Here is a 13,504-nt window from a genome sequence, read left to right as displayed (position 1 = left end):
ACGACCTTGACACTTGGCAGCTCAACACAGAGTAGGTGCTCTATTAATTAACTGACAGAAGGAATGCATTGACGAATGAATATGTGACAGTCTAGTAAGAGAAAGGTCATAAAGCAATATGAGCTTGGTGCACAAATCGAATACATAACAAATGTACATCAACAGGCACGGTGTCTCCCTCATTAAAAAAATTAAGAAATATGACATTTATCTTTCTAAATGTCTAAAACATGAGGAAAAATACATCTTACACACATTTGAAGATACCTATATAACATAATTACAATGCCATTTTTAGGTGTCTTCAGCAAAGTGACTTCATAAATGCTGCTAAGAATATTTGCATGACACCTTTTTGCAAAATCACCTAAAGTAGTCTTCAGCAGTTTTGTAATTCATTATGACCACATAACACCTTGGCATATTTTATGAACATAATACAGCTGTAACGGGAATTCCAAGTGATAGATTTAGAATCTTATGACCAATATCACAAGAGATTGCATATAAGTAATGAACATATAAGTAATGAACAATAGTATAACATATAAGTAATGAACAATAGTATAAAATAAACATATTTGAGGAGTAAAATATAAATAAATATTTATATTTATAAAAGCTTATATTTTATGGAGGTTCTTAACATATTTATCAGAGGTGCACAGATTTATCAGAGATTTAAAAATACTTATGTTATCATTTATGTTAAGCAGGTTTGATTATTTAAATTATCAAGCTTTAAAACCATCAAATATGACTTCATCTCTGGTACCTACAGAAGTTTTAACACTTTTCCTCAAAATAAAGATGAAATCGCTAATGATCTTTTAAAAGCAAATACTTTAAATTTATAATTTACTCTTTATCAGAAGAAGGGAAATAGGACAACTTCTTTGTGATTATTTATACCACAAAAGTCATGACAGGAATTGAAAGAAAAATTTACTAAATTCATGAAAGTGTGCATGAAATGTAATAATTATTCTATACATAAGATCTAATATTCTGAAGAAAATTACACCACAGAAAATACACTTAATGTACCCTAGTTTCTACTTCCGTGGTGTTAAAAGGTTTTAAAGTGCTTTGAAGCAAAATGGCAAATGACATGCTTTAGAGAAAATCAATATTTTTTGCATTTACTACTAAAAGGGAACATTTTTGTATGTCATTGTTGGGAGACTTGCTCATAGAGAACAAGTCAGCTATATTTTTAACTGATGTCTTCTCAAAATCTTTCCCATTAATATCTTACTTCTCCATAGGCAAACTTTATTCCCCACTAACTTGCAAAAGGATGATAATCATTGTGGCAAAGTCTACCCTTAAATTCTGTGCAGCATATTTAAAAACAATTGCTTTGCACCATGAACTAAGCAGAAACAATTATTCACCATGATCCATAACTGTCTGTCCACTGTGAATTGAGTAGGTCTTGGATTTCTCTGTATGAGGATATACATTTCACCATGTTTTTTAGTATGCTATGGCTTTTTTAATATCACATTTTAAATGAAAAATGATTTTTCTATGAATTTAATATCCTGTCCTATTAACCATTCTTGTAAGATATGATCATTAAAAAAGGATGCTTTGGGGCGCTTGGGTGGCTCAGTGGGTTAAGCCTCTGCCTTCAGCTCAGGTCATGATCCCGGGATCCTGGGATAGAGCCCCACATCAGACTCTCTGCTCAGCCATGGAGCCTGCTTCCTCCTCTCTCTCTGCCTGCCTTTCTGTCTACTTGTAATCTCTGTCTGTCAAGTAAATAAATAAAATCTTAAAAAAAAAAAAAAGGATGCTTTATTTTAACTAACAATCACCAGAATACAAGTTAGAAATCCTGTGGGCAGCTATTACATATCTAGTCTTATCAAATACAGCCTGGACTCATGTATTAACATTTATCAAGAATTCAAAAATTTTAAATTGTCTCTTAATATTTGTCACTGCAGAAAGTTCCAAGAAAAATCTAATGTTGAATGCATAAATTTAGAAAAATAGCTACAATAGTTGAGGATCTTTCCAATTTGGTAAGTATTAATTGTATTAAATGCTTATACTAAGATGGATGGAAGCAAGACAGACATCTTCTGAAGTCTGCACATAACTAAAACCTGAGTCTCAGGAAAGTGTATTCATTGATATGTTCAAAAATCTCCTTTAATTTTACAAAGGGAACTTTTACAAATAAAATCATACAATAAAATGCTGTATGAAACACTACAAAGTAGGTTAAAAATTAGTGCCTATAGATGTGCCAACCACAGAGACACCAAAAGTTTTCTGATCTAGCATGTTCGACAATGAGCTTTCTTGTGGCCAAAGCTAATTGAAAGATGATGTTAAAATTTGTAATATTCCTAATATGAAAAAAGCATATATTTACAATAAATAGATTCACAAGTACTATAAAATACATAAAAACATGTGAAATTAACTTTTTATGGCACTACACAGAAAGATTCTCAAGTCCATACAGCAATACCTTCAGAGACATGTTTTATAATGCAATTGACTGTAGCATTCTTCAAGGAAAGCCAAAAACATGAATATTTACTGATTATTTGTGATGTGCCAATAACCATGCTAAATGTCTTATATCCATTATCTTATTTCATTCTTAAGCCAAACCTATGATATACCCTTTGATGGAATCAAAGTTTTGATGGAATAACATCAAAGAACGTATCAAGGGCAGTTATTATATTAGGCACAAGGATTGAAGAAAATGGTCTCTATAACCATGAGGATTAATGAAGAGAAAACCTATAGATTTTTATAGATGTTTAAATGAGCCAAATAGGCAGCATCAAAGATTCTGTTTTCCTCAAACAAATATGTGATGAAACTCAAGCAGTGACCTCATGTTAGTGGTTATATTTTATGATAACAAACTGGACTGAAATGTTGTATATTAACTATTGTTCTGGATAGTCTCCATTTGTCCATTCAGATACCCTAAAAATTTTTCTTTGTCCTGGTCTGTGCCCTGAGATTCTCTGTGTAAGTCTGGAACCTGAGGTCTCCGTGTTCTTTCCTTTCGGTTTCTGATTGGATTTAGCCAATGAGAGACAACTGAAATAACTGGAGAACAGGACAGAGAAACCAGAGCGTGTATTTTCTGGGCTCCCTCCTAGCTGCACATTCATTTGGCGCTATGTTCCTCTATCATAGGACACAGCTCTTGTCTGGCAACCATCTTCCACAACTCAAAGTCTCTCTCTCTCTCTTCCCTTGGCCTTTTGGACTCAGGAGTAGTAAGGCTCCTCATTATTACTGTCCCTGGACATCTCATTGTTCCTTGTTTCCCTTAACACTGACCATACTGTGTAATCCTCTTCAATGAACATCTGTTAATCATTACCTTTGATTGTGCTCTTTTTTCCTTTTGAGACACTGACCAAATACAGTCATGAAGACCAAATGTTAAGGTGATGTATTTTTTAAACTTATGCCTAATAGCTAATTTTTACCTAATAGCTAGCCATGTCACATTTACCCAGAGGTATACTGAGGAATGTATAATTATGAAAAAGGGATGTAAAAATAGAGTTCCCTGGTGTTGTAGAAGAACTTAGTTGGAAAATCTTCTAGAGAAAAGTTAGGCTTCATCTTTGAAGAATAAAGAGGATTAAAATATTTTCTTAATATAAAATGGGCAAGAGATTTTTCTTGTGTATTGAAATTGTACCTAAACAGTGAATTTGAAAAGGTTGAAAAATATGCTATAAAAGAGAGATATTTGGGGGAACAATAATTTACCAAAGTGTCTTAAATGGAACTGTGTAAAACTAAAACTGAATAACACATAAAATGAAATAAAGTGCTCTGTTAAAGCAGATGAAGGAAGGGAGGGACCTTCCCAAATCAGTTAAACATATATAATGGTAAAGCTTTTCAACAAGTTATTTAATTTTGAGTTATCTTTATTTATCTTTTAAGTATCTTCATTACTAATAATGTAAAACTATACAATTAAATTGTTCCTTTGTTTCTTTATTTGTCTCTTCTTATTTGTAGCTAGTTTCAGGGTTTTTTATTGCCAAATTCAGATGTTTATAACTTTTCACACACTTTTGAGGGAAAAATTTTAAAAATTACATGCATTTAAAGTTACTTTTCCTCTCCTTTATGTATGTAGAATCAGGTGTAAATATCTAATTTAAGCAAAATATTAAGGGTAAATAGAAATGTTATTGCTATTATTGGAAATAATTCAAAAAATTAAATCTCAGAACTGCAATAAATCAAGAACAACTGAGGGTATTCATCTGTTGATTTAAAATGAAAAAAAAATTGTTTTACAGCCAATGGGAACTGAAAATTTATCATTCAAACAGCTACTTTAGGAGGTAACTGAGTCAAAGTTGGACTCATCCCTTAAGAGGGAGCTAATGGAATTCCAGAACTGGAGCTGGATTCTGGCCCAATCAACAAATCACTAAAGATTATTAAAAGCAGTCTTCTGACAAGGAAAAGGGCAAAAAAACAACGCTTAGTTTATTGAAGAAGCTAAGACACAATACTACTGTGTATTATAGAAACATGATTGGGGAGATTTTACATATTTATTAATATAAAGCATGTTGTGTCTTGGTCTGGGTTGAGAAAAAGGGAATTTAAAGGATAAACATTAAGAATGTCCAGTGAATATATTCTGTGTTGGACTTTTCCATTTAGGGGAACTACTTCATATTTTCTCACTACCACATCTACCTTTGCACATTTAACTTGTATAGGGATAGACACATGACCTAGCCAATGTAAGTCATTGTTCTTCTTGGCAATTTTTAGAAAACTGGACAAGAGTGTATAACCTCTGGAATGAACTCTAAATAGGAAACTCAGAGCTCAAAGCACCCTTTATTCCAGCCATATGTATGAAGTAGGTATATATAGGAGAGAATAGAACTAAAACTTGGAGAAAAATAGAGAGGAGATAAACAGAGTTCTCATGCTCTTTGAGTCTTGTCTACTAGTTGTGCTGAGCCCAGCTTGATCCCTTCATGTCCCAAAACTTGAATGTTCGATCCTTCCTTTAAGCATATGGGATACTCTTTAAATCCTCCTTTTAAATCTCTCTATGATTAAGCTAGCACAGTTTGAATTTCTGTCACTTGTAATCAAAAGAATCCTGAAAAATGTAGATTCAGTGGTAAACTATATAGAGAGGGTTCTATTTTATAGGCTAGTGATAGGCTACACAAAAGTACCTAACCATATCAGTTGTTTGTCAAATTTAATATTAGCTTATGGAAACAATTACGGAGATAAAAATGAATATCATCAAGAAAGATGTAACCAAAAAAAAAAAAAAAAAGATGTAACCATGGACCAAATTCCATTGTAAACAGAACATATTTCTAATTTTCATACATCAGAAAAGGTTATAAACCGAATATTTTGTCATTCCTTTCTTGTACTCCTTCTATTAGTATAGGTTTCTTTGTATTCATATAGTCCTATCAGGTGCAACTCAAAAGAGATAAAGAAAAAAAAATGGAAATTGCAAAGGCTTTTATCTACCTCTGGTATCTATCTGCATAATATCCAGCTGAAGGGGGTGATTTAAGGTCTGCCCCTGCTCACCTTCAAGTATTGGCTTTTAGCTTCTGAAGAACAAGAGACCATTACAAAAGCCAAAGAGATATTTGGGGATTCCACATTATCCAATGATGCTGGAGAGCTCTGCTGATAAGGGCCCAGTTAATGCAGACATTTTTCCCATTTCTTGGTGAAATAAAGTAGAGCTCCCATGCAGGGTTCAGTAAAGAGAAAAGGCCATGATATATGTACCAAGGAGTAAGAACTCTGTGGAGATCAGCATTTTCCCAGAAGAACAATGGGTAGCCAGGAGAATATAAAGATATGAACTCAGAATCCACTTCTGAAAATATAGAAGATGTTTAAGTAGATATCTCCAAGGCGTGATTAAATGACAAGTAGAGGAAGTAATAATATTCTCCTAGAGGTTTCTCTGGAATCAACACAATTATTCTGAACTAATAACAAAGATTAAAGAAAAAATAGATGAAATTATTCATGTTGCATCATTAAAGATGAAAAATGTGTTTTCTGTTAATAGTCTTAATGAAGTATTATGTGGATTTATAATAATGGTTTCTCACATTTCTCAAAATATGCTTTAGCTGAGAAAAGCTCTCCCATTAAATAGTTCATTAAACTTATTTCACCCATTACAGAAACATGATTTTCATGACAAATTAAATTACAACTATTATTTTTTCTTCAAGAAAGATACATGATTCAGTATATTCCAAATTCTTACATCACATGTAAATTAATGTGTCTATAAAAATCATTAGAACAAAACATTTAAAGTACATACAAGTGAAGCTCAAACATCTGACAATGAAACAGCATCATAAAATTATCTGCATATTAAGTTTCTAGAAATTAACATGTAGATGCTACTCTATACTTAAGAATTCCAAAGAAATACTCTTCAGTACCTACTCATTCTGATATTATATTTGATATATTAGAATATGAAGGTGCTGAAGAAATAATCACATTATTTAACTGAGATACAAAGGTTACAAGGGTTGCTAGGTAAAACAGTGTTAGCCAGATAAGATGAAGTTCCGAATTAAGGCAATGAAGAATGTACATGGAAAAGAAGGCAAAATTCAATGCATGAAAGAGGAAGACTCTGTAAAATAAGAATATAAAAACGACTGGAAAGACAGCTGAGGATCAGCAAAGTCTGGGAGTGGGGATAAAAATGGAAGAGAGAGAGCATCAAAAGGAATTTAAAAAGAATGCGGGGGGGGGGCGCCTGGGTGGCTCAGTGGGTTAAAGCCTCTGCTTCCGGCCCAGGTCATGATCCCAGGGGCCTGGGATCGAGCCCTGTGTCGGGCTCTCTGCTCAGCGGGGAGCCTGCTTCATCCTCTCTTTCTCTCTGCCTGCCTCTCTGCCTACTTGTGATATCTGTCTGTCAAATAATTAAATAAAATCTTAAAAAAAAAAAAAAGAATGTGTAAGGGGACTAGGTGCCTCAGTAGGTTAAGTGGCTGTCTTTGGCTCAGATCACAATCCTGGGGTCCTGGGTTTGAGCCCCACATTGGGTTCCCTGCTCCACAGGTAGTCTGCTTCTTCGCCTCCACATCCACTTCCTGCCTCCCTCCTCTTGCTCATGGTCTCTCTCTCTCTCTCTCACACTCTTCTGTTGTGCTCTCTCAATTAAAAAAAAAATGGAGAAGATTACTGCTAAGGAAGCAAAGAAAGTTTTAAAAAAAAGAATAATTAATGGAAAAACGTGCTACAGAAGATCTCTGCTCCTTTTTATTTAACACACAATTAAAGTACTGAATATACAGAAATATACAGAAGTAAAGAATTGAATTTGATAAGTGAAATAAACCCTTGTATTAAATACAAACAAAGTGTTGTGAAGGAACAAAGTCCATAGAACTTATTTCTTAGGAAACTAAGGGAGATACTAGGGAATGTATTTTCAGCAGAATGATGAGAGATTAAGTCCTTATGACAATGTATTGAGAAACAAACAGAAAATGAGGGGTACGGTTACAGCTAGGGTTAGGGTTAACTGTGGGGTTGCATGGTCATGGAATGTTATTATACATTGAAAATGCGTGCACGGGGGTACTGAAAAGAAAGGATGGCAAGGAAATTTTTAAAAGAATTAGCATGAATAAAGTTAGTGTTAGAAATAAGAAAAAGAGATTGTATGATAGAGTCTATTTTCCTTCAGAATTTGTGAAAAATATAATCTGTTAATAGCTGAAAGGGGAGACTAGAGGGCTTCTGAAGACTGGTGGTGATTTAGATTGCTACGAAAAATCTGAGTAAGTGCTAAGTAAAGACAAAAAAAGGATTGCCAGTGCACATTAAAAACTAGTCCTTAACGTTTGAAAGAGCTTATAAATTATGTGTCTAATTGCATCTATCAACTCTCAATTTTGGGTGATGTTTGATATATATATATATATATAAAATATATATGAATAAATATATACATATAAAAATTTAAAAAGCATTAAAGTCAGCTTAAAATACAAAAAGGTAATTGACAGGAATTGTTTAGGAAAAAACAAGAAACTAGGGAAATGACAGCACTATTGATTATTTCAAAGTGATTAATTAATCCTAGGATTCTGACTGCGTAGGAAAGGATTCAGAAACATGAGCAATAGAGAAGAGTGGAAGGACTTGAAGGTTTGGTGTATGTTTAGTGGACTCAAATAGTTATAGAGAATGTGTAGGAGAAAACTAAGAAATTTGGGTTTCTGATGCAACACATAGAACAGAGAATTTTTGGAAGGTAGAGGGAGTGGTGATAGCATTGAAATCTTGAATGTTCTGACAAATACAAACTGGGCAACTAAATAGCAAATCCAAACCACTAGGAAAGACTCATAACAAAACTAGGTCACAAGGATTCTCCAAGAACCACAAAACATAAATGTTGGTGGCCTGCATCTGTTTCAGCACATTGTTCACATGAAGAGGAGAAAAGCAATGGGGTATGTGACAAATCTGAAAATAGGAGAACCCCAAAACATTTAAATGGTATTCACTGGAAAACATGACAGGCCAATTTGAGATCAACAGTTGAAAATGAGAGTATTCAGCCATCAAAAAAAAGAAGAAGAAGAAAAGAGAAAAAAGAAATCTTGCCATTTGCAATGACGCGGATGGAACTAGACGGTGTTATGCTAAGCGAAATAAGTCAATCAGGAAAGACAGTGCTCATATGATCTCACTCATATGTAGAATTTAAGAAACAAAACAGAGGATCATAAGGGAAGAGTGGAAAGAATAAAACAAGACCAAACCAGAGAGGGAGACAAACCATAAGAGACTTAATCATAGGAAACAAACTGAGGGTTGCTGGAGGGGACAGGGGTAGAGGGTTAGGGTAACTGGGTGATGGACATTATGGGGGGGGCCCATGATGTAATGAGCATTGGGTATTATATAAGACTGATGAATCAGTGACTTCTACCTCTGAAACTAATAATAATTTTATGTTAATTAATTGAACTTAAATTTAAAAATAATAATTAAAAAAAAAAAAGAAGAGTATCTTTCTAATCTAGTAGCTGGTGGGTACAGAGCATTCACTGTAAATTCTGAAGAGGAGTACTCTCTCAAAATTGACCAAAAATTCTTTTCAGAGATGACTGTCACACCAAGGAAAAATTACCAAAAGTAGAATCAAAATTAGAACAGAAAAGTGACAATATAAACAAAGAGAGAAAAGTAAACATAAGAGAGAAGGTTTGAAAGCCAAGAAGTAACAAAAACAATATATCAAATAGTTTACCAAATTAAAAAAAAAAGAAATAGAGAACTATGTGAATTAAAAAACCCCATATGAACCATGCCTCCTTCTAAAAGTTTAGAAAACATGAATTTTATGAATGAGCACCAGAAAAGGATCAAAGTCAAATTTTATGCAGTTATTATAACTCAAAACAGAATATAGACCATGTATGATTCCTACAAACATAAAAAACATGCCAGAAATATATGGCCACAAAACATATCAAAATTGTACTTTATTCTTTCAAATAACCTTAAAGACATTAACAAATTTATATTAGGTCTAAAGATAAATCAGAATTAGGGAATTCAAAAATAATTTATTTTAACTGAAGAAAAAATTAGAAATAAAAGAAAAAGAAAATCATTTAATAAATTTAGACAAATTTGGAAAGAAAAAAAGGCAAATTAATATAATAGATAATGATAAGAAAAATAGAAGAAAAAATGTTTAAAGTAGGTCAGAAATAAATGAAAAAAAATGAGATGATATAAAGTTTAATAGAAAGTGAGTACAGCTGGAAGAATGAAAAGAAATAAAATAAAATAAAATGGAAAAAAATAAAAAAAGAAAGTGAGTACTGAAAATATATAAAGAAGATCCAAATGGAAAAACAGGGTTCCCTGAACAAGAAAGCAAAAGCAACATAACAGAATAAAAGCAACATAACAGAATTTTTTAATAACAAAATATTAAAAGTTATAATTCTAGAAAAATTTTCTGAAATTAAAAAGAAGCTACAACATATTGAAAGTACATACCATGTACAGGAAAATACTGACACCAATCAACATTAAAAAATATGTCTGTTAAAATTACAGGACTTCAAATTAAGAGAAAAAGTTCTTTGAAATCTATTCAAAAGTGACTCATAAGGGGAAAAAAATGAGATTACCACCAGGCTTTTCAACAGCAACACTATAACAGAAAAACAAAATGCAGTAATATCCTCAAGATACTCAGGAAAGCCTGAGCCAGGGATTTCTTCTCCACCAGGTTTTTCAAGCATAAAAATGCCATAATCAAACTCATCTCAACACATAAGAACTCAACATGTGAGCACCTGCTGAAGAATCCCACAGAGAAGTAGTTTGGGATAACCCAAGTAAGTAATGAGTCCTTGAAATAGGAAATGGTAGTAAGGATTAAACAGTAATGTGCAGACCTGGAGCTTATAAGAGTTGAAGGTAAAAAAGTATACTGTAGAAACAGCTGTGTGCTTTGATAATGTACATGCCATACAGTTATTAAAGATTATGTGTGGAAAAGGGAAGAACATGTGATATTTATTTATTTATTTACTTACTTACTGTTTGCAATGATCACACTGGTGGGTAGCATTAAAATTGATATTCTAAGACTACTGCTTATGTAAATGGCATAAAGCCAGTCAGTAAGTATGGCCATGTTATTTGTTTTCTATTGTTGCATAACCAATTAGTGCGAAAGTGCCGGGGCTTAAAAGAGCACACATTATCTCAGCTTCTACAGATCAAAAGTCCAGGCATGAGTCTAGCGTTTTGTTGTATGAGTGTAGAGTTGCAGTTAAGAGGTTGGCCATAGCTGGATTTTGATTTTGAAGGCTTGACCAGGGAAAGATCCTCTTACACAGTAATGGCTGTCAGCAGCGTTCAGTTCTTCACAGCTGAATAAAACCGGTGACTTCAGGTTTTGTGGCTGAGAGGCCAAGCTCAGCATCTAGAGACTGCCTGCAGTTCCTAGAAGCCATCAGAAGTTCCTTGCCCTGTGCCTTCCTCAATATGGTCACTTATTTAATCAAACCCGTAAGAATCTCTACAGTATGTCTTCCCACAAGACAGTACTTAGGTTCCATAATATAATCACAGAAGTGACATCTCATCACCTTTGCCATATTCTGTCTATTAGAAACAAGTCTTGTGGTTAAGAAAAAAGGATTATCAGAGGTTGAATAACAGAAGTGGGGTCACTGGGGGTCACGTTAAATCCCTTCTACCATAAGGGATACACCTGGAGAACCAGCATTTGTGGTATGGATATTATATAGATATAATATTTAAAAAGGTAAGTAAAAAACCCACATAGTCCTTCACTGGGAGTGTCAGTGAGAACTCGTATGATGCTTACACCACAGAATTCTGTGCCCTTTCCTATGCCCAGTGCTTGTCTCCTGAAAAGTCCCAGAAACAATGACAAACATATACGTACTCCTAGCACAAAGACTGCAGTTTTGTGTACAGCTTTCCACTACGATAAATCAGAGTTTATTGGACGAAAAGCATAATGAGGGTGGAAGAATCAACAAGGTACCTGGAATTGTGGTCATAGCAGATAATGAAAAAATTACCAAAGACTATTATACTGAAGTGATGTCAAAAGAACTCAAAAATCAACTGAGCAAAATTCCCACTGGTGCAAAATGGAATAATTTGAGTTCCAAAAGGTGTGAAAACTATAATACACTCAAGCCCCTCAAATATAGTTTAATCCCAGTTCATAAAGACATTTTATAGAAAATGGATTTGCCAACTTTGAAAAATGATAGGGAGTCAATTTATTACCTTGAAAACAGGTATGTAAAGTAAAAGAATCAAGCACTTATTCTGCCAAATGGTAGATGAGTACAAGCATTTATTTATAATGTTATTTCAGCTATTAAATGAAAAGCAATGAAAGATTTCACAAATTATCAATTTGCATCTCCCAATGAACTAACAGATTCAGGCACTGGGTATCAACAACCGCCGATAGCGTAAAAACAAGGCTATACAGTAGGCATCGTCTTGCCAAAAGGCTTAATCCTAAGTCTGATAAAGTTTCTGGGTCTAGGGGCGCCTGGGTGGCTCAGTGGGTTAAAGCTTCTGCCTTCCGCTCAGGTCATGATCCCAGGGTCCTGGGATCGAGCCCTGCGTCGGACTCTCTGCTCAGCAGGGAGCCTGCTTCCTCCCCTCTCTCTCTCTGCCTGCCTCTCTGCCTACTTGTGATCTCTGTCTGTCAAATAAATAAATAAAATCTTAAAAAAGAAAGAAAGAAAGAAAGAACTCCTTAACTGTACCCAAGAAATTAACCCTTGAAAGAGTCTAGAATTTTTCATAGGCTCTTCTCACAGTTTTAAGTCCCCAGGAGTGATTGCCTCCAAAGATAGATAATATTCGTTTATATCAAGAAAGCAAAAGAAATTAACAATCACTGTCAATGATATGTAGTAGTCAACAGTTCTGTACTCAGCACTCTAAGCTCCATATATTGGCAAACAAAGCCAGTTCCCTTCTGGGGCATAAATTGTATAACGGAGCAGTGCTGTATCTGCCAATAACCCCCAGAGGATACAGAAAGGGTTCTGTTTAACATTTACTGAGCACCAGTCATGCATGATGATCCAAAGAGACCTGAATATGTTTATGTGCCAGGGAGAACAGAGATACCATTTCTATTATCCAACAGTTTGATTTTAAAATAAATAGAAGTTACTAAGATGAAAATACACACTACAAATGCTAGCTTATATTTAAGTGGAAAATTTCTCCAAGGAACTCAGAATTCTATGTTCCTGATGTCAATTTTATTTCAAACTCAGGTAAATCGAAGGTGGAAACATCACTGATTGAGGTACATTTAGGTACATGATTTTAGCAAATGTCACAAAGAATACTGACCAATACGCACCTTAAATACCACTTAGTAGGGTTAGAATGGCAGGTGCTTCTATGAGAAACAGAGATACCACAGGCATAATGCTATTCCTACAACGTATGGGTGACACGGTAACTGGGAATGGCAGAATGTGTCACATCCTTCACTGCAACCCAGCGGCAGCTCTGACATGGGGAACACAGCTGTAGTACTATCTGGGTGCCTGTTTGGACGACTAAAAGCACAGCACTCTTCTAAAAGGACAGCATTGCCATGCCCTGATATCACTGAACAGTACATTTAAGTTATACTCCAGGGTGGGGACCTGATGAGCACATTCATAAAACCTTAAAGCTAGAATTGGTCCTAAGGGTCACTGACATCATACACATAAGCTAATCATGTAATTGTATCAGTATACTCAACATTTTTTCTAGTTAGGTTGTATAACATACATAAAGAATGATAATTTTCTAATAATTTTAGCATGAAATATCAGTATTTAATTACCTTGGTGCTACTCATGAGGAAAATAAAAGTAATAGTCATCTGAAACTGTAATTCCATTGGCATTTAATA

At 34.2% G+C, this 13,504-nt stretch overlaps 1 protein-coding gene across 5 annotated transcripts in view; it reads right to left on the bottom strand.

Annotated features, from left to right (window-relative positions):
- The window catches only part of KHDRBS2 (KH RNA binding domain containing, signal transduction associated 2), a 628,493-nt gene that overhangs the window by 430,792 nt on the left and 184,197 nt on the right, over positions 1 to 13,504 (bottom strand). The window lies entirely within an intron of this gene.

Source organism: Mustela putorius, unplaced genomic scaffold (genome assembly GCF_011764305.1).
Source record: "Mustela putorius furo isolate JIRA1106 unplaced genomic scaffold, ASM1176430v1.1 tig00003969_pilon_pilon_pilon, whole genome shotgun sequence".
Taxonomy (NCBI): Eukaryota; Metazoa; Chordata; class Mammalia; order Carnivora; family Mustelidae; genus Mustela; species Mustela putorius.
Note: the sequence above shows the minus strand (reverse complement) of the source record. Positions and strands in the feature narration are given on the sequence as shown.